The sequence below is a fragment of the Callospermophilus lateralis genome, chromosome 12 (assembly GCF_048772815.1).
Source record: "Callospermophilus lateralis isolate mCalLat2 chromosome 12, mCalLat2.hap1, whole genome shotgun sequence".
Classification (NCBI taxonomy): domain Eukaryota; kingdom Metazoa; phylum Chordata; class Mammalia; order Rodentia; family Sciuridae; genus Callospermophilus; species Callospermophilus lateralis.
In genome coordinates this window covers 30,640,105-30,666,991 of record NC_135316.1, presented here as the reverse complement: position 1 = coordinate 30,666,991, position 26,887 = coordinate 30,640,105, and the positions used below count along the sequence as shown (strand labels likewise).

At 35.1% G+C, this 26,887-nt stretch overlaps 1 protein-coding gene across 2 annotated transcripts in view; it reads right to left on the bottom strand.

The window, feature by feature from the left end:
* LOC143411875 (phospholipid-transporting ATPase IB) overlaps positions 1–26,887 on the bottom strand; it is a 606,876-nt gene that overhangs the window by 172,379 nt on the left and 407,610 nt on the right. The gene's annotated exons all lie outside the window — the stretch shown is intronic.

The window sequence follows — 26,887 nt, the reverse complement described above, 5'->3', positions numbered from 1 at the left end:
TCCCTGTGAAGCATAGAGGTTCCTCTTCCAAGAGGAAAAAATGGCAGCAGGGAAGGTACTTATTACTGCAAGGTGACAGATGACCAGTGGAGAAGAAACAGAAAATTTGATGAGAAAGTGTTCTGAAGACAACTTTGAAACCCTACTCCCCTAGACTTCCTAAAAAATAATAATAATACAGAAAAAATAAGAATAAGATAAGTGCATATGAAATAATCTCTACAGAAGAACCAGGTCATGGGGGCAGAAGAAAATTTCAAATACCTTTTGTGAGCCTAAACAAGCTAAAGAAAATTATTTTTCTCTGAAACACGAGATAAAATAAGATGTGTAAGATATTAAAGAAGGAGGAAAATAGGGAAAGATTAATGTTACAGATTAAAGTTACAGAAAAGGAAATAAAAATCAGAATTGACATTGCTGAGATTAGGAATAGGAGGCTGGTCTTAAGAAAACAATGCTAAGCAAAGAACAAAGTGTTAAGATTGTTTTTTAAGAGAAACAATAATCTTTCAAAGATAATAGAAAAATTCCAAAAAAGTATACTTCTCAAGAAAGAACAAATATATTAGAAAAATATATTCAAAGATAAAAACAGAAGAAAAATTCCTGAAATATTCTAAAATCTTGATTAGCCAAAAGAGAGTGCATCCTTTGTTTCAGGAAAGAGAGCAAACAGATACAGACAGACCAATATCCATGCATATCCCATTATGAGAATTACTGAATTATAATTTAAGTTTTTGTGGGTTTTCTAGGGTTTCACACATGCTATGCACATGCTCTGCTTCTGAACTACATCTCCAGTCTGAGTTTTAAAATTTTATAAGATTAACTCTTCAATATATTCAGGCAGAAAAGGCAATTAACTGGTAATACAACACTGTCTACAAATATGTTTAATGTACTTTTCCTTTGACCCAGTGATTCCACTTTTAAAGATGTACTCTTAATTTCTGTCTTACAGTTATAATCATGTAGCATTTGACACCAAAACATGAGAGTGTTTACTGTAGCATCATTTGGAAAAATGAAAAATTAGTTACGGCATGTACACAGATAGCTGGTTAAAAAATTAGAATTCATCCGTATAATGAAATTCTTTACAGACATTAAAAAGAGGGATACAAATCTGTATATATTGTCATACAAAAAGCTCACAGATATATAATTAAAATGGAAAAAATTAAGACATACGTTGAACGGTCCTGACTGCAAAATAGATGTATGTACACATGTGCATGACGACAACATTCTGGGTCATACAAAAGACTATCTTAGTATTCATCATCTCCAGGTAGTTAGAGATATTCTCTAGGTGGAAAAAGGGAGATTCCCTTACACCTCTTTTGAACTTTTAAAAAATGGTCATGTTACTTATATACCTGTTTCAGGCAGTTATTCTTGAGTAAGAGTGAAATTTTGCCTCCAAGAAGACATTTCCCAATACCTGGAGATCATTTTTATAATAAGAGCTTGAAGGAACACGCCACTGTCATCAAGTTAGTAGAAGACAAAGATTCTCCTGAACATCTTGCATTGCTTGAGAGAGCCCTCTACAAGAATTATCTGATCCAAAATGTCAATTGTGCCACTGTAGAAAAACACTGGATTAAAGATAAAATGTATTGGGTCAGCCAGATAGCACTTAGAAAGCTTGTTGTAATAGTGTTTACTTTGTGCCTGTTGCATGAAGGTGGGATTATGTTTGTGTGTAAGGGGCTGTGGTTCCTTTTCTGAATAATTCCCCTATACCATGACCTCACATGTAGAACCACAGGCCCTATTCTTAAGAGGCCAGAGCAGCACTGAAGTGAATCTAGTAACTTTCCAAATTTAGATCCTGAAGTAACAGTCTATTTTTTATAAATGAGTAGTCAGAAATTATTTTCAAGTCCTAGAGTGAATTTTGCATAACCAAGAAAGTCAGGTTGTTAAAAACATACAATAAGGAGGAAAAGAAATGTTAATAAATTTAGTATCTCCTTCCCTAAATTGACCTTGTTGACATTGTTCCAAACAATCCTGAACCATGTAAAACTTTTCACTCTTCATTTTGGATTAATGTTTTTGATGGGTCAAGTGTTGGGATATTGCCTCTAAGCAGCTGATGCTTTGATATTGACCACATTGGCACTATCATGGCCATGTTTCTTCAAAATCTTTTGATATGTTCTCACTAAATTTTATCGATTGCAGGTGCTGCTGCTTTTTGAAAAGTATAAACAAGCATATTCTCAACATTTCCAGTTCAATTTCAGTCTGTGTCCAAATCATCCATCATTAGATGATCAGATCTGTTTATTTGATTGTAACAATCTTTTGGAAGAGAAAAAGAAGAAGAAGAAGAAGAAAGAAAATGAAAATAAACAAAACACACTAGGAAAAAAAAAAAAAAACCCACCTCCTAATTTCAAAATCCACAAGCTGGTTATTTCTTCCACTGTAAACACTCAATCTTGATTTCATTTTGGCAGGGTTTCCATAGGTGAAACGGAAAAAGTATGAGAACGCACTGTATTTTTAAACATTCATACAAATGTTCTTATTTTATTTATTCATGAGACAGGTACACGATGCCTCTCTGACACACTATAAAATCAGACTTTCACACTAGTTAGTCATATATAAATGTTAATTCACGTACAAGAAAGAGCACCACCCAATTCCTGAACATGAATGTTATTTTCGGTGGGTCACACGTTCCCAGCTGCACCAAACGCACAGTCCTCAATGCAAACAGATGGCCCGTCCCTCGCCCTGACATGCAGTTACTTGCATGGCAGCTTGCTTACAGCCAGTAAATTTTACTCTTTTGGATTAATGGAGGGAAAGATTCCTCTGCCTTAACTTTCTTGTTAACTAGGAATGCTCTTAAATGAATACAGTCAAAGCCCAGAGAGCCAGGTTCTGGCAGGACAGCCTCAGACTTGGTGGGTTGGTGGGGGAGACCTGCCAAGCACTGCAGCTTGCCAAGCTCCTGGGGTTTTGGTCCTCAAATGTAGTGTTGTTATGAGCAAACTGACCCAAACTTATTAAATGGCTTTTCCTTCTTGGAAAAATATCTTTCTTTGCTTTAACTGCTGCCTGACTGCCAAAAACGCAGTAACCATCTTGGCCAACTGCACAGGCTCCTGTCTGGAGGTCCTGCTGCCATTGCACAACCTCGATGGGTTGTACCTGTTGCTGCTCTCAGGTTCTCAACTAACAGCAGACACACTTAACAGACGGCCATTTCATCTGGGGAAAGGATGGCCAGCTCCCCCATTAACTCTGTTCTTCTAGTATCCCTGGTAGAGGGTGGAAGTGGAAAAGTACCCTACAGAGAATAGTTAAATAAATTAGCCAAGAGGTTTCTCACTGAAACAGCAATATCGTGATCTACTAATTTGTGCATCGGTCTGAGATGAATATTCGGCATTAAAGGTATTTGTTTCAAAGTCAAAGTCAAACAACTTTTTTTTTTTTTTAAAAATTAATCTGGCTATATGTATTAAGGGAAAAAAAACCAGCATATGCTTTGTCTAGAAATTCTACTTCTGGAAATCCATTTCTCATCAATTAAAGAACTAGTAGGTAAAAGTGTATGTCACTTTGCAATACTGTTGGTAGTAGAAGACCAAACAAAACAAAAGGTACAGAAAAAGACTTCAAAGTTCTTTATTAGGGGGTGGTTGTGGTGAATCTATAAAATACTAAGAACCTTTAAAAATGTTAAATCTATATGTACTGAAATGAAGGAACCCCTAAGAATACAAGAGAGACAAAAGAAAAGACAAAATAAATAAATAGGGAGGTAAGGTGAATAGGTAGACAGGAAACCAAGGGGAACAATCAGAGATGTATCACAGAGCAAGAGTTGCCAGAAGAACTAACAATAACAGTAGTAGTTACTCACTGGAAACTGCTTCTACAACCTTTTATCCAATAAATTATGAAACTGAGTGACTAGAATTAAATGGAGATTAGATAAAATATTGTAACGAACAGGCAGAGCCTCACCCATAAACTGTGCAAAGCTGTGTCTCGCTGGATCAATTTTGGACAGGTAAAATGCTAGAAGCAAACACTACATACCTGTAAAGTTTTTAAGGATTTCCAAAGGCAAGCAAACAAAAAAAGGAAAGTCACAGAACAATGTATATGCAGTCATATTTTGTAAGACTACACAAAAAACATGTTACATGGTTACATGTTTGTAGGAGCTGGAAAAAAAAGCATGGCAAGCTGGACAGACTGCTCCTACTGACCCCTGAGCCAAAAAGGAGGTAGACAGGGCAAATTATTTTTGCTTTACTCATTGTATTACTATTACAAAGAATAAGCATTACTTTAACATTGAAGAAAAACATGTAGAAAGAAATAATTTGCCATTCTCTATCCCTGCACTATGCTGGTACATGATGCTAACGTTCCTCTCAGCTTGTCACATTCTCTAATTTTTATTGCATTGTTATCTGTCTACCCCATGTGGCTAGAGATCATATAAATTGCACTCACTATTGCATACCCAGGATAGGATACTCACTATTGCACCTAGATGGGTACACAGTAGGTGCTTAATAAAAGAATGCATGCAGAATATTAATATTTAATGTTAAAGATAAAAGCTCACATAAGAGTAAGCACAGGACAGGTATGTTTGGGCTCTTAACTATTTCCTAAACTTCATTTTTTTTTTACTTAACAAATGGGAAAATATTTCTGTTGAATTGTTATTTCTGTTATTTTTGATGATGATAAAAACTCACATATATTTATTGCTTACTCTGTTCCAAGAACTTCACAACACTCTCGATAGATTATCTCACTTAAACCTCATCACAGTCCTAACAAAGTAGGGTTAGTTTCGTTTCACAAATGAGGAATTCAGGGCACAGAGATGAATGACACTGTGGCTTCTATCAAAAAGATGTTCAACAGACATCAGCTATTAATAGCAAATTCTAATAACCAATAAGTGATTTTAAAACATTTGAGTAAAGGCAATTCAGAATCAAATCAAATCAATATTTATGATTGCTAATTTATTATGTTGATACTTTAAGTCTGTAACATGAACAAAATATTTCACAATAATAAGCATATAAGCAGACCAAAAACCTTAAGACAATTGCCCAGATCTTCTTCTTAAATGTTAAAAAAGCCAAGGGATCCTTTATTACTACTACTACTACTACTACTACTACTACTATTATTATTTTGGTGGTGAAAGGAACTGATCCCAGGGTACTGCACATGCTAAGCACACACTCTACCTCTGAGCTACACCTCCAACCCTGGGGTCCTTTTTTAGGGTATAAACTGTTTTAAGAAAGACTGCAAAATCTTCCACACTTGTATGATAAAGCACAATCACTCTAGTTGGAAATATTTTCCTGTAATATTGTGACCACACATATTGCAATCTTTTGCAACCATGGTTAATATCAATACATTAGACAATCAAAAATAAACTTATCATCATTCATTATCCAAATTTCTTGAATTTAAAACACAAATAGAGGGTGAGGGTGTAACTTATGGTAAGAGTGTTTGCCTAGCACCTGCAAAGCTCTGGGTTTGCTCTCCAGCACTGAAAAAAAACACAAAAAACCGAAAACAAAATCAAAACATAAAAACCCAAATTAATACTAATTGGACAAGCTAGATTATATTTAAAAGGACCAGAATTTCAATGTGAAAAGTATGAAATATAATAGAAATTACATAGCATAGGCTATGAATATATAAATTCATTTAGGGATTTTTGTTGTTATGCTTTCCCATTAAAATCTCAAAAAAGTGAGAAGTTGAATCTCACATCTCTAAGTCACAAAAGTTAGTGAAAGAAGTCTGGTAAACATTTTTAAAGTTGTTTTAATTACTCACTTCTCGGCACTACAAAAATACCTCTTTTTCTTCAAAATTACATGCTTATACTATGAAACATCAGGTAAATACAGAATCGTGTCCACCCCCCCCCAAAGACCATAATACCCACCAGATGGAGTATGTACAATTAAATTGATTTTTAATAAGGAATTCTTGGCACAATAGAATGTAATCGCTCCAAATTGTATCAAGGACTACGTAAACTTTTTTATAGTTCAAGGCTTAGACTCCTCAGTCTAAATCCCGTGCTGGCATGCTAGGGGACCAAATAGCTCTTGAGACCAGTAAGGAAATAATGAGTCTTTCATCTGGAGGTCACTGGTTAGGATCTGCTATCGTTCATTAATGACACAGCTGTTTCCAACCTCCTGGTGTTGGAACAGTGGCGGGGGGCTTATTATGCAAGGGGTAGCAGAAATATGTATAAGATCATTTCATTTATGGGCAGAACCTATGGCACATATTTGAGAACATGTGTTTTATAACCAATAAAGCAATGCTCTTAAGTTATTGACAGTAAGATTTAGTACCTGGCTCCACAGACCAGGATTGTCAGAAGAAAGCAAAATTCTGATGCTGTCCCTCCACCCCCATCAGCTCCAGTGAGCCTGTAGCCTGGGTAAGGTGAAGAATTTCTTTGGTTTTATTTTTTCATTTTGGAAAGTAGAGGGGAAAGTCTGTCTCAGAGGAGGATTATAAGAAAGAATTACATGTTTTTTTAAAAAATTCAATTATTGAACTATCTGCTAAGACCCTGTTTCAAACTATGCTGGATGCTAAAAGCAAGAGGTGCAAGTGAGTGAGATGGTATCTCTGTCCTTAAAGAATCAGTCTGGTTGGGGACAGGCATGGGTTATATCAGAGGCATGGCAAAGTTCTTTGGGGACATTGTAGAGAGACAGGTTCTATCTGGAGGAGTCAGCACATTTTTCAAAGGTGATGAGCTCTTGGGCTACATCTTGAAGGTCTAATATAATTGGGTGGGGAAGAAAGGGCATTGAAAGCGAAGGGAGCATCATAGCAGGTGTGAATTGCCAGGTGGTTAGAACAAGGGAAATGAAGTGAGAGAAGGGTTCAGACCATGAAGGATATGAACAGGTGTTCTCCAAATACGTGAACAGCTGTGCATATATTCCTTAAGAGAAATTTGAATATCTATGCATCTGCAAATCTGAAAAAAAACCTATCTCAATAAATTTTGTTTTTTTACTGTGTTCAAATATACACAACATAGAATTTACCATTTTAACCATTTTCAAGTCTGAAAATGGTATACCCATTTTTTCAGTGGCATTAAGTACATGGATACTGATGGGAGACCATTATCACTGCCCAACCGCGGACTTTCTCATCCTCCCAAACTGAAATTCCAAGCTCATTAAACAACAGCCCCTCTCTCTAGTCCTTGGTAACCCAGCCTCTCTCTCTAGTCCTTGGTAACCACCATTCTATGTTCTATCTTTGTGAGTTTGGCTCTTCTAGTTACTTCACATATGTGGAATTATACAGCATTTTTCCATTTTGTCTTGCTTATTTAATTTGGCATAGTTTTTTTCACACATGTTGCAACATGTATTATAATTTCATTCATTTTTAAGGTTGAATAATATGCCATTATATGTATGCACCACACTTTTTTTTTAATCCATTCATCCATAGATGGACCTTGGGTTATTTCTCCTTTTGACTACTAGGAATAATGCTGCTATAAGCATTGGTACAAAAATATCTGTTTAAGTTCCAGATTCTCAATTCTTTTGTGTATAGAAACAAAATTCCTGATCATATGAATTCTATGTTTAATGTTTTGAGGAACAGCTGTACTGTCTTCCACGGTGGCTATTATCATTTCACTTTCTCTTCAACAATGCACAAGAATTCAAATTTCTCCACATTTTTACCAATGCTTGTCATTTTTTATGATGTTTTTGATATATGTGTGTGTGTGTATATATGTGTGTGTGTGTGTGTGTGTGTGTGTATCATACACACACACACACACACACGCACATTTATATTGGGGGGGTACTAGGGATTGAATTCAGGGGTACTCAACCACTGAGCCACAGCTCTATTTTGTATTTTATTTAGAGACAGGGTCTCACTGAGTTGTTAAGCGCCTCAGCATTGCTGACGCTGGCTTTGAATTCACGATCCTCCTGCCTCAGTTTCCCAAGCCACTGGGATTATAGACATGTGCTACTGCGTCTGGCCTTGATAATATTTTTGATATCTATTCCAATGGGTGAGAAGTGGGACCTCCCTGTAATTTTGATCATATTTCCTTAAATAATCAATGATAGTAAGTATGTTTCCATATACTTAATAGCCATTTATGTACCTTTTATAGAGAAATGTCTATTCAAGTCTTTTACCCAATTTTTGAATTGGGTTTTTGTTATTGATTGTGGTTCTTTGTATATTCTGGATTTTATGTCTTTATCAGATATGATTGTTAGTATTTTCTCCTATTCTATAAGTTGCCTTTTAAAATACTTTTCTATTGGTTCTTTTTAGTTACACATAACTTTAGGATTCATTTTGACATAATTATAAGAGAATGGAAAATCATTTGTTCTGATTCAGTCCCCAGGACTTGCTCATTCTCTCCCCTATTCCCTCTCCTTGTCCCCTTCCCTCTACTGATCTTTCTGCTATTTACTTTTAGCTCTTTTGTTTTAATAGTTAGTTATCTTGTGGGTATACATGATGGTGAGATTCACTGTGGTATATTCATATATTTTTTTATACTCCATTGATAGCATTCTCTGTACAAAAAATGTTTAATTTATCTATTTTTTCTTTTGTTACTTGTACTTTTGATGCCATGTCCAGAAAAATCCAATGTCATAAAACTTCTCCCATACTTTTGATGCCATGTCCAGAAAAATCCAATGTCATAAAACTTCTCCCTTGTTTTCTTCCAAGAGTTTTCATTGTTTTTGGTCTTTGGTCTATTTTGAGTTAATTTTTGTATAATTTTAGGAGGGTCCAACTTTATTCTTTTAATACAGGTATCCAATTTTACCAGAATCGTTTCCTGAAAAGACCATCTTTTCCCCATTGAATGACAATTATTGCTCCCTCGTTGATGATCATTTTACCATTTATTTGAGGGTTTCTTTCTAGTCTCTCTATTCCTGTGGTCTTCATATATCTATATGGCAGTAGTACATTGTTTTGACTGCTGTATCAATGCAGTAAGTTTTGAAATTAGGAAATGTGGGTCCCCCAACTTTGTCCATCCCTTTTAATTTTTTTTTCTGCCTAATTGGGGGTTGATTCAGATTCCATAAGAATTTGATGAATTTTTCTATTTCTGCAAAATAAATGTCATTAGGATTTTGGTGGAGATTTCATTGGATCTACCAGTTGCTTTAATCTCAGTAATATTTCAAAGTAACATTTCAAATTTTTAATGATAAAGTTAAATAATTGAAGAAGAGATAGTTTCTGGTATATTGTACATATTGAAACTTTAAAATAAATGTACATTATTTTTAATGCAGTCAATACCTTCTAAATACCACAGATGCTCACCATAACCCACTTTAAAGAAATACAAACAGAATTTTCTTGAACAGTTAGAAATTTTATATCATTCCTTTTACCCTGAATTTGCTTTCCATTCCACTTGACTCACGCGGCTATATCCTGATTTAATGTAATTTTGTTTGAACACCTTTTTTGACCAATCACACATCACAAAAATTAGTAAATAAAATTCATTTTCTTTAAATTTTCTGTGACTATATAACTCTCGGTGTTAGATTATAATTTCATTATAATTATTAGTGGTATACAACTGATAAAAACAACACATTTTGATTATTATTAAACAATAAGTAAGATTTTGTTGGAAATGCCTCTCTTAATGAGACAGATGGAATGCATCATCATTCTTGGCCCATTAGTTCATGTAACTGTGGCAGAACTTATCAATTGCTAGACTGAGACACGGTTTCAGCATCATTTGCATTACTATTGTTCATTCTACAGATCTAAGCCCTGACAAATCTAGTTCACATAATGAACAACAATTTCAGTTTCATTAGAGAAGATCCATCAATACTTTAGACTTCTTCTGTACCATGTGCCAAAAATATTTAGTGCTCTAATGCTAAAGTTATTCAACCTCATCAATCTGCTGACATGGTGATTAGGTCATTTTAAAAGCTTTCTGAAAGTAAAGAAACAGAAACCATTGACCTGCAAATGTATTTTTAAACTACTCAGGAGAATTGCTTATTATGTTTTTTTTTTTTTAACTTCTAGGAAGTACATGCAGAGGCTGTAGACCGAAAAGTTTCTGATGATTTTAAATTATCCATTTAAATATGCATCTTTTAAATGCATCTTTTTCACCCAAAGCACTCAAAGTTTTGAGGAACATCCTTTTGATATTGCATTATCATTTGATAAAATCATTCTTTCATCACATAGGGCTACCTTGTTCACACTGTATTCTCTGTAAGGTTCTTTGGAGTATATATCATATGCCTTCAGTATTCTTCTAAACCCTAAAGTTGCAGATTTTTACTTCATTCAAATTTTGCAAAATATCTGCAGAACCCTAACAGGAAATACTTGTTTTTATTTTTTAAGAAAAAAATATGATTTCATATAAAATACATGTGGATATATATATATATATTTATATATTTTATATATTTATATATATTTATATATCTTATATAATAATATATATGATGACTACTTTGCTTCTGAGCTTTCATTTGTAGATTCAGATTGACCTATGTGAATTTGGTGTCTATATGAAATAAGGGGCAGAAAAAAAAAAAAGAAATAATGGGCAGTTGCCTCCCACATTTCTCACCAAAGTTCTTTCTGGACTCTTCCTCAGAAGCAAAGTATCCTTGATCACTGTGTGCAGTGGGAGAGGTATGTTGATCTTTTCCACTAAATGTTGTTTCTTTGGTTCATGTCCTTGAGACATTTTTGTACCGTGGAGCAGGCCCACAGTAAGATTCTGAAGAGGTGAGATATATCACTTCCTTTTATAAAGCATTAACTGTTGACTGTGGAGAGGCAGGTGAGGAAAAAGAGCCAGAAGTGCCAATGGAAGTGAAGGGCTATGAGGGCCTGGATTCCCCTAGAGTATTCACCTGCCCCCGGCATGCTTTATGCTATAGAACTCCGAGTAACTGGGAGCTCAGGGCAATCACATTTGGGCGGGGCGGAGGGGGGGTGGCATGATTTCACTGACCTTTGTGAAAGTGTACCTAACAGAAAAGTGTGGGAGGCTGACTAGAGGGTTATGAAAGGAATCCCAGTTGCAATTTGTTTTGAAGGGAGATTCTCTGAGGGCTTGATCAGTGAAACTAACATAGGGTGGTGGCAGCAAAGGCTGACTCTGCAAGTCTTCTGAAAGGGGACTGGAAGGACAATAATAATTACAACTAGAGGTAAAGTTCAGTGGTAAGATGGTCAAGTGGAAGATGAATTTACTTTGGAGGCACATCGAATATATCTCCAGGCAAAAATTCAAAGTGCAAGGTTGATGTTCAGAGGAGAGTTTCAGTTAGGAAAAATACTTGTAACATTTAGAAAAGAAGCAATAATTACATCAACAAGAGTAGAAGTCACCCAATGAGACATCTATGAGAAAAGGCAAGAAGAAAGTCATGGTGGGCTTCAGGTGACAGCCACATTTATAGGTCAAGGGTCAGAGACAGAAGCAATGAGAAGGCACTTTGCAGTAAATTTTTATAAATGGTACTTAAATTTTATACCTCATGAGATGACAAAAAGATAAAACTGCTATAGACTGTGAAAGCACTCACCTGCTCCTCTGTCTTTTATCCCAGCTGACACACCTCACAATCCTAGCTACAGGTTGACCATCCCTTATCTGAAATGCTTGGTACCAACCTGTTTTGGATTGTTTTCATATTTTGAAATGTTTGCATATACATAATGATCTATCTTGGGGATGGGCCCCAAGTCTAAACATAAAATTCACTTATGTTTCATAGGTGCCTTAGACACATATCCCAAAGGTGATTTCGTACAGTGTATTTAGTGTACCTGCAGAGTGGCTGTATCTGGTCACATGAGTTCAGGTGTGGAATTTTTCATTTGTGATGTCATGTGGATGGTCTAGAAGTTTTGGATTTAGGAGCATTTCAAATTATGGATAGTCAACCAGTATTATTTTCTCACACTTAGAAGCATCGACTTCATCATAGGTCCCAAACTGTGATCTGCTTCCATAGGCTTAGCTCTATTTTCAGAAAGAATTAAAATGAGAGATATCACTAATCTCAATCAACAACACAGATCCATTCCAGGCCTTAGAATGTTGTCAATATGGGGCAGACTGATACTGGTGAATTCTACTCAGAGCTTCGCAGGGAAAACCATTTTTTAATGCTTTTCCCTTTCTCCTTCTCCCTTTTCTTGGCTTTCAGCTTTTCTTTTCAGAAGGATGCCATAATAAATTCCCAGCAATCCAGATACTATTATTGCTATTTCACTGTTTTATGCTTAATTATAGCCTTTAAATATTTGGAAAAGGGGGCATAATTTATTGAAAATAATTTTAAGGCATAGATATAACATCTTGTCTAGTTTAAGCCTCCATATACTTATTATTTCAGAAAAGCGGCTTAACAACCAGCAGAAATATATTTCAATTCTGCTGAAAGGTCTAAGAATACTAATGTAGCAGGGTACCAGCAACTGCTGAAGGCACTAATTGCATCGTGGAATGCATTTTATAAGAAGTTAAATTCTCAAAATATCGTTTCTTGCTGCAGATACTTTTATCTTAGACTTCCACTAAAGAAACTAATGTATAATTAACCCGACTATAGTATACTAATCATAATCAATCATGAACACTTGCAAAAAGTTCAGAATTAATTCCATATAATGTCTGCTTGATTAATATTACAAATATGTAAGAACATATATAATTGTAATAATGTATTGTTTATAATTGCACAATGTAAAGATCCCTATTCACAACAGGATTTGAAGGAACAGGCATAGTGATTGTCATTATCTAGATTAGCTAAAATATTCGTTCTGTTATTTCATGGCTTTTCTGAAAATTCTTTCAGAAAAAAAGGATATAAATGTCATTATCAATGGAAAAATTGTCACCTTTTATCACAAGGTCAAATTAATTTGAGCACATGTTAATTTTGTTAGTATCTGAAATGTATATACTAATCAATATTTCAATGTTTGCATTATTAGATAAATATTAAACATCACAATTAAGAAAGACTGAGAACACACTGGTGCTTCTAGGAACTTTCAAAAACAGAAAAAGTAACCTAGATAAATTGATAAATGAAGGAATAAAAGACTTCAAATAAACTGAGAGAACTTCAGATAAATTTTATTTCATATTTTCAAGGAGGTATAGAAGATGCTACATCTATAAACTAACATCAGAATGTTACCATAAAAGTGGGAAGAAGAAATTTTAAAAACACACATGAAAAAGAAAAAATCAGTATTAATCAAAGGAAAACAGGGCTAGAGAATCAAGGAAATATCCGAGAGAGTGAAAGAATAAGATACATCTAAGTTAAATAAAACATAAGTAATTTGGGATATAAATCCAGAAAATTTAATGTATGACTAAGCTGTAGAAAGACAAAATGTAGAAAATAGAAAGCAGGACTGGGGCTGTAGCTCAGTAGCAGACAGCTTGCCTAGCATGTGTAAGACACTGGGTTTGATCCTTAGCACCACATAAAAATAAACAAATAAAATAAAGGCATTCTGACCATGTACAAGTACAGAAAAAAAATAAAAATATAAAACAAATTGTATCAAAAAATGAGAAAATTTTTCTAAACTGAATAAAATGAGTCTCTAGGTTAAAAAGGCATACTGAAGAAAGGAAAATCATACCAATACATATATCTTTTTGTAAATTTCAGAACATTACGTATAAAGAGAACAGTTGAATGGATAAAAAAAATGTGGCATTTATACACAATGGAGTATTACTCTGCATTAAAAAATGACAAAATCATAGAATTTGCAGGGAAATGGATGGCATTAGAGCAGATTATGCTAAGTGAAGCTAGCCAATCCCTAAAAAACAAATGCCAAATGTCTTCTTTGATATAAGGAGAGTAACTAAGAACAGAGTAGGGACGAAGAGCATGAGAAGAAGATTAACACTAAACAGGGATGAGAAGTGGGAGGGAAAGGGAGAGAGAAGGGAAATTGCATGGAAATGGAAGGAGACCCTCAGGGTTATACAAAATCACATACAAGAGGAAGTGAGGGGAAAGGGAAAAATAATACAAGGGGGAGAAATGAATTACAGTAGAGGGGGTAGAGAGAGAAGAGGGGAGGGGAGGGGAGGGGGAATAGAGGAGGATAGGAAAGGCAGCAGAATACAACAGACACTAGTATGGCAATATGTAAATCAATGGATGTGTAACTGATGTGAGTCTGCAATCTGTATACGGGGTAAAAAGGGGAGTTCATAACCCACTTGAATCAAAGTGTGAAATATGATATATCAAGAACTATGTAATGTTTTGAACAAACAACAATAAAAATTAAAAAAAAGAGAGAACACAGAAAAACATTGCAGAGTCTCAATACAAAGCATTGGAAATCAAAATTGCCTTGATTGCCTCTCCTGCCAACCAGAGGCAAACTAAAGGATGTGCAGCATTCTGAGCAAAAAGGATTTCAGCCTAAAATTTTATATCCAGCTGATATATCAATCAAATATAGCCACAGAAAAAAGATGTTTTTAATTACCCAATGTCTCAGAAACATACTGCCCATGTACTGTTTCTTACAAATCTGTCAATATATGTGCTTCATGAACGTGTGTGAGGAAACTAAGATCAAGGAAAACAAGGAATCACAGAATCTCTGTCTTCTTGGGAAGCATCAAAGAAAAGTAAAATTCAGCAGCAAGCACAGGCCTACAGAGCAAATAGTCTAGGTAGGAACTGGAGGAGAGTGGGCTTCAAAAGGTAAGAGAAGGTAGATGGAAGATTTAAGAAAAAATATATACCATAATGGAAAATATGGACGGTATTAAACATGTGCAATTCAGTTAGTGCAAGAGACAAAAAGGCAATTAGAAACTGCAGGAAGAATTGATACCTGAATAAGATAGGAAAAATAATCATACTTCTTAGTTCTACAATAAACATTATTTATATAATTTTAAAGAAGCTTGCATGCATCCCTGAATTAATTAAAAGCAGAGATAAAACTACATTGGAAGGGAGAGGACAGGGAGAAAAGGCAATAGTGTATGAGATGGAAATCCTCACTCACTGAAACAAGAAGTCAAAAGATAATGTCTAAATTGGACAAACTGATATGTAGTAGAACAAGCACAATATTGGGTGGTATCAAGATAACATTCAGAAGAAACATCAAAAAGGTTTCCTTTGGGGTTTATGACTAGAAGATTACCTTTTTAATGATATATAAATACAGTAATACACACAATGTACATGCATACATACACACATGCTGTGCCTCCATGTACTGTGACTTAAATAAACTACAAGTTTTATCTTGATTTGAAAAGTTAAATGTAACTGATTATATTTAAACAAAGACATTATATAAATCGTTGACTATCTGGTACTATTTATTTCTACATTGACATTTGGATCATATTTAGTATTTCTCTATTGCCAAAGTTATGCCACTGATATTGCTGTATTTCACTGCCAAGTGCATTCCACACTCTAATTATCAATTTTAAATCATGTTATTACATCCCACTCAGCATAGTTTATATAATTAAGAGGTAAAAAAAACCTGTAGGAAAACAGCTGCCACTTAATTAAGATGACAGGTTCTTTTAATAGAGTTATGGCAATGTTTTTTCTTTTAAGGGAAGTAAATGACAAAATTTTTGTATAACTGCATTAGATTAGTTCTTTAAGATCCTTAACCATAACATCAAGGACAAAATTTATAGGGCGAGCTGAACACACAATGATGAAACAAAATGCAAACATGATCATACTTCTATCCTTTAATATTTACTTTCCAAAGATCCTAGCAAAGTTCAACCATCCAATGGTATCAATTAATATACCATAATCACCACATCAATAACTTCAAAGAATCAAATGGTCTACCCCCAGACCAAATGACTGACCTGTAACTGAAGGCTGACTCTAATTTGTCCTGCCTACTCCCTCTCTTTCTTTCTCAATACCCTATTTCTCTCATAGAGACACTAATGGAGCTTTCTGGGAATTTATTTAACATTACAGACATAGTCACATATTATTGCTGGGAAATGCATCCATGAATCTGGGGTACCGGCATTGTAAAGCTGGAAAAGATTCATTAGTTCAATTTATTTGTGTTGAACATTTACTATATCAGGTACTGGTATATATATATTTTTAAATCTCAAGACTTTTGGATTGAATTTGGGACTAATGACAGACTGGACAGTTGGTGGTTTTTTCATACTGAATGTGACAAATGCTAAGGACAGTGAAGTGTGCTAGGGGCCTGATTCCCCCAGGAAAGGCCACCTTCAGCTGAGACATGAGGAGAGGGGTAGCATCAGCACTGTCCATCCACACTGCCATCCTTCACCTTGCTGTCCAGAGGAACACACTTTTGTAAAAATTCATCAGTAATAAGATTAAAAACACGGATGAGCTCAGAAATAGAAAGAAGCCTCATTCAGAGAAATGCTTTCCCCACTGTTGTCAATGTTGAATGAAGGTCACAGACTAAAGAAGCAGAAGAAAAGCTGTCATGTGTTTTCTGAGGAAAACTCAAACAAAACAGTGGAAAACTAAAGCAAAACAAAACTGAAACAACTTTCTCCTCTACCATGTTCAAGTGGTTGGAGCTTCCAGAAGTCAGTTCCCTAGGAAAAGAACAGATAATTATGGCTTAACGCATATGCACATCTCAATGCCCCAGGGCTTTGACTTGGTTATACTCTTTGATAATTTATTAGGCATATATTTATGGAGCACCAACTACGGACTAGGCTCCACTCCAGACAAAGATCCTTCGGTTCGAGGTGATAGACTGGTGGTACCAGCAGTACAGAAGGAAACACAAATAAGATTATCGGGGCTCTGAAGAACATAAACAGGGTGTTGTGAGTTGGAAGGGAGGCAAACCAGCCTTTTACAGGTGGAAGAGCACTGGAGTTGCAACTAGACAGAGGAGGAGACTCACCTCTTTAGGTAACAGTAAAGAGGGCCATGTGACAGGAGCACAATAATTGGGAGAGTAATATAAGCAGGTTGAAAGGTTGTGAGGGCAGATCAAAAAAGGGAGGGGAAAGGACAGGGGAAGACAGAGCAACAGTAGGTTTGGGGGCGGAAATCAACACCTCCATTGTAGACTTGTTAAATTTGTAAGGGCAAAACCATATAGGCTTTCTCCTTAACAAGACAGTTCATTTTTAAAAGTACTATTGCACTGCCTGGTAATGTTAAGTGGATATTTCACGTATGAGCCAAGTCATAGTCAAAATCAGATAATTTAAAATGTAGCATGTGAATATTCAGTGAGGCAATAAATTTAAAAAATATTACATATGCTTTTCATGTCTAGCTTTTAAGTAGAACAAAATCCTTCTTTCTGAGATTTGTATTTCTAGATCTCTTTGAACTCTTCAGAGAAAAATTTCTTGGCTCTCTGAAAATATGGATTTCCAGTTTGGTTTTCAAGTGCTCTGTTTATATGGCCACAGAGGTTTCTAAAAGTTGAGTGTAGGTATCTGAAAGATGAGAAAAAAAAACTTAAGTAGAAATATACTTTAAGTAGATATTTCAGGTGTAAAAATGCCTTTGGGGAGCAAAGGAAAAAAATACATGTTTTTGTTTTGTTCATAATGTTCTCTTTTCTTCCCCTTAAATCAAGGCAAAGTGTTAATGAAAATATCTCCAAATGTGTACAAAGGGGATGATATTGAAGAGCTTCAGTTTTACACATAGTAAATCAGTGGCTTATGGTAGAAAAACCAAACAACAAAATATAAAAGGACATTTATCTCTTCCCCTTCCTTTGTGCCTATGAGAGAGATAGATGATCTCAGAGTCAAGCTGCTTTGCAGACTTGACTTGTCCAATGCATAGGAATGCATTGTCCTGTCTTGTCCAATGCATACGAAAAGAAATAAGCAACATGATGCTGGGGTGGGAGGGTCGTGGCTTTAAAAAAAGGTAGGAATAATGGTCATAGGAAATTAAAGCATCTAAGTCTTGTTCAAGGGACTTAGAGCAAGACATTTACAGTGACAGGATTACAGATATTTTCCATTCTCTGTTTTCCATACAGTTTTAGTGAAGTACTTAAGTAAAGTGTTCACTATTCATTTTTTTTGAAAGAATTTTGAGGCTAGACATATAGATCAATGAAATGGAACTGAAAATCCAGAAATAAACCCATTCATTTATGATCATTTGATTTTCAACAAGGGTGCCAAGACAATTTAATGGGGGAAAGAACAGCCTTTTGCTGGTACAAGTGAGTATCCATATACAAAGAGATGAAGTTGGGTATCTACTATATAATTTTTGTCACAGGCAAAAATTAACCCCAAATGGATAAAAGTTCTAAATTTAAGAGATTAACATATAAAAGTGCTACAAGAAAATATAGAAGTAGAGTTGGAGCTGTAGCGCAGCAGCAAAGTGCCTGCCTAGCATGCAGCATTCAGGCATTGGGCTTGATCCTCAGCACCACATAAAAATAAACAAATAAAATGAAGGCATTCTGTCCATCTACAACTATAAAAAAACTTTTTTTAAAAAGAAAATATATTAGTAGATTTTTATGATCTTGGGCTAGGCAATGATTTCTTAGAATAGCAAAAGGAGAAAAAAATAGATAAATTGAGTGTCATCAAAATTAGAATGCTTCAAAGAATGCCATAAAGGAGGTAAAAAGACCACCCATAGAATTGAAGAAAATATTTACAAAATATGAATCTGAAAATCAGCATACCACAGCAATGGGATCATGTCAATGTTTATAGCAGCTCAATTCACAACAGCTAAACTATGGAACCAACCTAGGTGCCCTTCAATAGATGAATGGGTAAAGAAAATGTGGTATATATACTCAATGAAATATTACTTGCTTTAAAAAAGAATGAAATTTTGGCATTTGCTGGTAAATGGATGGAGTTGGAGAATATCATGCTAAGCAAAATAAGACAAATTACTAAAATTTGTGATGAAAACGAAATAACACAATGGACAGTACTGAAATGCAGACGATAATCAGAAACTATTTTGAAAATTAATATTCCAATAAAATAGAAAATATGGAAGACATCAACAAATTTTTACAGTCATATGATATACCCTAACTGAATCAGGAGGATATACACAATTTAAATAGAGAAATTTCAAGCAATTAAACAGAAGTTGCCATCAAAAGCCTACCAACAAAGAAAATCCCAGATCAGAGGGATTTGCAGTCGCGTTCTACAATACTTTCAAAGAAGAACTAATACTAATACTTCCTAAGTTGTTCCAATAAATAGAAAAGGAGGGAACCCTTCCAAGTTCATTCTAGGAGGCCAATATTACTCTGATACCAAAACCAGACAAAGACACATCAAGGAAAGAAAACTTCAGACATATATTTCTAATGAACATAGATACAAAAATTTTCAATAAAATTCTGGTTAACTGAATTCAAAAACATTAAAAAATAGTGCACCATGATCAAGTGGGGTTCATCCCTGGGATGCAAGACTGGTTCAACATATGGAAATCAATAAATGTAATTCATCACATCAATAGACTTAAAGATAAGAATCACATGATCATCTCAATAGATGCAGAAAAAGCATCTGACAAAATACCGCACCCCTTCATGTTTAAAACACTAGAAAAACTAGGGATAACAGGAACATATCTTAATATTGTAAAAGTTATCTATGCTAAGCCACAGGCCAACATCATTCTAAATGGAGAAAACACTTTTGCATTCCCTCTAAAAACTGGAACAAGATAGTTATACCCTCTTTTGCCACTTCTATTCAAAATAGTCCTAGAAATTTCAGCCAGAGCAATTAGACGAAAGAAATTTACAAATAGGAAAAGGATAACTTTAACTATCACTATTTGCTGATGCCATGATTCTATACTTAGAGGATCTGAAAAAAATTTTCACCAGAAAACTTCTAGAATAAATGAATTCAGCAAAGTAGCAGGATATAAAATCAATATCCATAAATCAAACACATTTGTGTATATCAGTGATAAATCTTTTGAAAGAGAAATTAGGAAATCTACCCTGTTTACAATAGCCAAAGAAAAAAATACATAAATAAAATACTTGGGAATCAACCTAACAAAAGAGGTGAAAAACCTCTACAATGAAAATTATAGAACACTAAAGAAAGAAATTGAAGAAGACCTTAGAAGATAGAAAGATCCCCCTTGCTGTTGGATAGGCAGAATTAATATTGTCAAAATGACCATACTACCAAAAGCATTATACAGATTTAATGCAATTCTAATCAAAATCCCAATGACATTCCTCATAGAAATAGAAAAAGCAATCATGAAATTCATTTGGAAAAATAAGAGACCCAGAATAGCCAAAGCAATTGTTAGCAAGAAGCATGAAGCATGACCTTAAACTAGAGCTATAGTAACAAAACCTGAATGTCCTTGGCATCAAAATAAACTTGTAGACCAATGGTACAGAATAGAAGACACAGAGTCAACCCACATAAATACAGTTATCGAATATTAGACAAAGGTGCCAAAAACATGCATTGGAGAAAAAGATAACCTCTTCAACAAATGGCGCTGGGAAAACTGGAAATCCATATGCAGCAAAATGAAATTAAACCTCTATCTCTCATCCTGCACAAAATTCAACTCAAAGTAGATGAAGAAATTAAGAATTAGGTGAGAGATTTGGCACCTAATAGAAAAAAAAAAAATCAGGCTTAGGCCCTGATTTTCTTAACAAGGAGTAAAGCACGAGAAGTAAAATCAAGAATCAATAAATGGGATGGATTCAAACTCTAAAGCTTCTTTTCAGTGAAAGAAACAATGAAGTTAAGAGAGAGCTTACAGAATGGGAGTAAATTTTTACCACACACATATCAGATAAAGCACTAATCTCCAGGATATATAAAGAACTCAGAAAACTTAACACCACAAAAACAAATAACTCAATCAATAAATGGGCCAAGGAACTGGACACTTCTCAGAAGATGATATACAATCAATCAACAAATTTATGAAAGAATGTTCAACATCTCTGACAATTAGAGAAATGCAAATCAAAACCACTCTCTCCAGGCAGAATAGCAATTATAAAAAAATTAAGAAACAATATGTGCTGGTGACGGTGTGAGGAAAAAGGTACACTGACTCATTGCTGGTGGAATTGCAAAATGGTACAACCATTTTGGAAAGAGTTTTGGAGATTTCTCATAAAACTTGGAATGGAACCACCATTTGACCCAGCTATCCTACTCCTAGGTCTGTACCCAAAGGACTTAAAAGCAGCATGCCACAGCCATCTCAATGTTTATAGAAGCTTAATTCACATTAGCTAAACTGTGGAAACAGCCTAAATACCCTTCAATAGATGAATGGATAAAGAAAATGTGGTATATATACACAGTGGAATACTATTTAGCCTTAAAGAAGAATAGAATTATAGCATTTACGGGTAAATGAATGGATTTGGAAAATATGCTAAGCGATGTAAGACATCCCCAAAAAATAAAGGCCAAATGTTGTCTCTGATAAGAGCATGCTGATCCATAATAGATTGGGGGGGCGGGGCAAGGGAAGAATGGAGGAACTTTGGATGGAGCAGATGGAGGAAGAGGAGTGTGTGGAGGGAAAATGGTAGAATGAGATGGACATTATTACCTCAGTGTATGGGCATGGTTGCATGAATGGTGTGACTCTACATCATGTACAACCAGAGAAATGAAAAGTTGTGCTCCATTTGTGCCAAAAAATTAAATTAATAAAAATATAAATAAAAAATAAAAATAAAAAAGTAAACAATAAAAAGAAAGAAAGATCATTCATTGCTCAGCCCCCTAAAAGCCTGGCTATTTCCATCTTCAAAGGTATCGACACCTCTAGGTTCCATTCCTATGGCACCGGAGTCAATCTCTACGACCTAATTCTGCCATCAAGAGTATTCAAAGTATCTCTCAAGCAAATCTCTCTCCACCTCATTCTGAGATTAAGTAGCAATTTTAACTCTTAATTATTCTTCACCATTTGGAGGAGCATCTGCACTGACCACGTCTCTTTTAAATTCTTCTTCCTCTTGGCTGCTGTGCTGTGATGTGGCACTTGTCCTCCAACCCTTTCAGTGCTATTCCTTTTTTGGTCCTCCCTCCCTGACGAGAGTTGGCACCGTCTCTAGGAATACTGGCAGCTCAGAGCAAGTCTTCACATGCTCCCTTTTACCACTTTACTGTGAAGAGCTCATCTACTCCTCAAGCTCCAAAGTCTCTTTACACAGGTGATTTTGGGGGGATGGGGGTGTTGCTGGGGATTGAACCCAGGGCCCTGCGTGTTAAGTATGTGATGTACTACTGAGCTGTCCTCCCATCCCTACACAGATGATTTTTACAAATGCATTCCTAACATCAACCCTTCATTACTCAGGCTGCAGAACATCTTCATTTTTATGTATCACTGCAGTTTAAAAATTAACAGATTTTGATTTTTTTAGAGCAGTTTCAGGTTTACAGAAAAACCTGAAAGCACAGAAAGCACAGAGCTTGTATCAGCTCCCCATTTTAGTTTCATATTAATGGTTTTCCTTATTAACACCTTGCCTTTAACATTTGTTAAAATTGATAAATCAGCAGTAACACATTATTATTTAGTATAGCCTACATCCTATACCAGGGTACACTCTGTGTTCTGTGGGGTTGGACAAATCATGATATCATATATCATTCATCACAGGGTCACTTGGATAATTTCTCGGTTCTAAAACTCCCTGTGCACCACTTTAACTCTAAAATCAAGATGCCACTTTACACCCAACACGGTTTCTCTCCAGATGCCCCCATCCGAAGGCTCCTCCTCTCACTCTTGTCTCTTCTACTTTCTTTGCAGGGTCTTTGGTGTTTCCTCTCCCTTCTCTTCACATTGTTGTTCTCCTTCCACTGTAAATCCCAAGGTTCACTTTAAGCAGGGAACTTGCCCTACATATCTCCAGGAATTGAAATAAAATTGATCTTCAGATAAATGAACAAAGACCTCCCATACTGTCACCACGTCCTTGATCTTCTCAACTGCCTTCGGAGTGACAGACGCTCCACTATAGCAAGTGCATAATATTACTGTGGATTTTAAGTGTTTGTATTTGTTTTCATATTCCTATAATTGTTACTATATCTACAGTGAATTAAAGTGCACAAAAACAACAGCTATATTGGCAACTATTTAGCATTTACGATGCCTTCAAATCAATGTAAAAACTTAGTGTAGTTAGGTCTATAAGTTTTCATCAAGACAATAATTTAAATATTTCTACACTTTCAAAATTAAGTGTTCCATTTTATAAATATCCCCTTGTATTTATTCCTGGAACGACAGTATAGTTTTCACTATGGGATACCAACAGGCGATAGGAGCACAAATTTAGACTTCAAGCATATAGCAATTTCAAAACCAAGCTCTGCTTCTGGGTAAATTACACATATTACAGCTTTTATGACTGTACTAAAGATATGTTTTCTCATTACCCTAAAATAAGGGTCAATAGGAAAAAGTAAGCTAATACTATCTCTTGTGGATTCTAAAGGAGAAACAGAAATATGCAGGCAACGAGAATGCAAATAAGGACCTCAGCAGAGCACCTATAATGAATGGACTGAAAATTAACAACCAAGAAAACAGAAGCTGGTGAATGTTTAAAGTCAGTAAGTTGGATAACTGTTACACTCTGACCAAAGACCTCAATCATTTAAAACTATTAAACAATGCTAAAAATCTGCTGGCAGTGTTTAACTGTTTAACACCTCATTTTTCTCCTAAGCAGACCTCTTAAGGCTCAACTAGCTTCTGCCTTTTCTTCAATGCCAGAAGTTCCCTTGGGCAGAGGCTATGAGTTTTAGGTTCACAGAATTCATTTTTCTACCCACCAAGTCAAGAAGTCATTTTGCAGGGCCCCTGGTCTAGCCTAGGCAGGCAGCTCAGTAAGGCCATGTTAGGCTCAGAGCAACTGTCCCCGGGGAGCCCCATGAGGGTAAACCAGATGTCAGCTTAGTGGAAACCCTTTCTTAAAAGGAAAAGGGTTCAGTTAAAATTAGGAGACATTTTTAGATTTAGAATGTGTTTATAGAAAGCTCTTGACAGTTTTTGTGACCCAATCATAAATGAAAAAAAAAAAATAGCTATTTACACTATCTCTATAAATGTGGAGAAAATTGTTTCTATTTACTTGTTAGATCAATAAACCTACAAAGCTACCAAACTCATTATGTGAGTTTGGTATCATGGAAAATTAAATGGCAGAACACATGAAGTTTACATTTCAGAGTTAAAATTAGCTTATTCGTCTTTCAGAGCAAAAACTTCTAAATTTTACAGTTTTTGGAGTAGGCACTCCTTATTTCTATCTTCACACTTTTAATATAAGTAGTAATATTTAATAACACTTCTTACCAGCCAAGAATCCACTGTATATTAATGTCATTAAAAGCACCATTCCTCACTGCCCACCCCCCCGAAAATGATTGAAAGTCATGACAAGCATTCTTATGTATACTGGCAAAAACTAAAAGTCTCTCTAAGTTTAAAGGAGATGTTTTGCCAAAGTATATAACACACTAGACCCATAAGTGGTCACTTCACCAGCAGAATATTATTATTAATATACTTTCTTCTCTAAAAATTTATCTCTTTGTCTTTGGTGTGGGTAACCATTTGTCACCTCTCCTGGTATGCAAGTGAAGTTCTTGATGCTGCTCATGTTATTTCAGTGTGCCAAAGTGTTGGCATTTGAAAAAATCTGGAGATTGGTACTGGGGACTGACAAACAAATATAGGTTCTGATTTAGCTCTCAGACATCATTGGTTATAATTCAATGTTATTGACAAACACATTTCATAAGGAAACCATAACTTCCCATAGAGAATCCAGAAAGCCTCTAAATAAAGATAACTCCTGGCCAGTTTTTGAAAGATGAATTTCAATACTAAGATATGGGGATAGGGAGCTGGGTGTGGTGGCATACACCTGTAATCCCAGTAGCTCAGGAGCCTGAAGCAGGAGGATCGCAAATTCAAAGCCAGCCTAAAGAAATTTAACAAGGCCCTAAGCAACTCAGCGAGACCCTGTCTCTAAGTGAAAGAAAAGAAAAAGGGCTAAGGATGTGGTGCAGTGTTTAAGCACCCCTGGATTTAATCCCCTGTACCAAAAAAAAAAAAAAAAAAAAAAAGATATAGGGATAAGAGATGTGGCATTTTGCATTCACAAGCTAGATGACATGGGTCAAAGCATGACCAGGGCAGCCCTGGAATCTGTGTGATGATAACTTATTAAATGATGAGCTAAATAAAGTTTGTATCTAGGCCTTGTCTTTATGAACATGGTGTTTAATCATATGTGTACATCTTTTTGTATATTATAAGATATTATTTAAATTGACACCATGAACTTCTACTGAATTAGTAGGTTATGAATTTAACTATACTCCAAACACTGAGAGTGCAGTTTTGAGCATTTATATTAAACTTATTTCACAATCTGTTATAATCCTGTCATCTCATGATTTAGTTGAGGCCTGCAGTCAGTACATTATTTAAAAAAGTAATGAAACCTGAAATAGAAATATTGTATTTAAGTTAAATGGAATCAATGTAAGTACATTCATTAGACCTTGATTCCATAGCCAAGAACTGTTCCTGATTGAAGTTCCATGTTCTTCATCACAATTAGGTACCATGATGTAACAATGCTATTTTGTTTACAAAATGTTTCTAGTTTCATTTTAGTTTTTGAGTGCTAATCTTCATAAATTTTTAAAAAAGTTTTTTGCAATTGCCTTATCCATATCCAATTAGTTTTAAAAAACCCAAAGCAAAAACTTACCTTTGAGTCTTTCCAAAGCATACAAATTAGTTTTCATTAAATTTTTTTTTCAACATTTTATGTAATGTCATCATTCTATGTAATAGCATGTAACACATGGTTCTAATAGCTCCTAGTGAGGTGGTAACAACTCAAGGAGCATAAGAAATTAAAGGGAAATAGTACTTAATTTTCTTCTTTCACAACCACAGGAGATGTGAAAAGTTGAAATGTGGAAGGCAGGATGTTTACTTTTATGATGAAATTAAAGGTAAACAGATTTTCAGACTTATCTATTGCTAAATTAATATCCAGAATCTATGCCCACTATTTTATAACTCCTGCAAATCAGAACCAACTCACATACTGATAACAGATTCTGGGGATTCTGTTCCTACAGCTTCCCAGGATGACTTTCTTCTTCGGTTGGAGAACATGTTCTCAGGCATAACGAACCCTTATTATCTCCCTATATTTTATGTAAGAAAATAAAAAAGCTCATTAGGATTACTGCACTTTCTAATTAAAATATCCAGTTCTTACCTTGGAATACTAAAGTTTGTTAACATTTTAAAAGTTGGCAACTATTTAACAGGTATTAATCACATCTTCTTTCCATGCTTTTGTCCCTTGGCCCCCAAGCCCCTTGGATAAAAGACGATGGCACTATAGCTGCTAGTCCTAGAGGACTCCATCAGGCTTCCACATAGAAGTTGTACCTCAATCGTTTAATATTCATTTGTTTCACTGCAGTTATTCATGTTTGTAAAGACATGTTCCAAGATGACGTATACTTAACAATAATGGGAGATATCTTTTCCACAAGGCAAAAAGGTTTTAAAGTTCTGTTATTCATATAACAATCTCTAATTAATGTAGGCTACCAAGTAGATCACATCTTTAATATTTAAACAGTCCCATCCAACTACTTCACCTACTTCACAGTTCAAAGCATACTGTTAAATCCCCC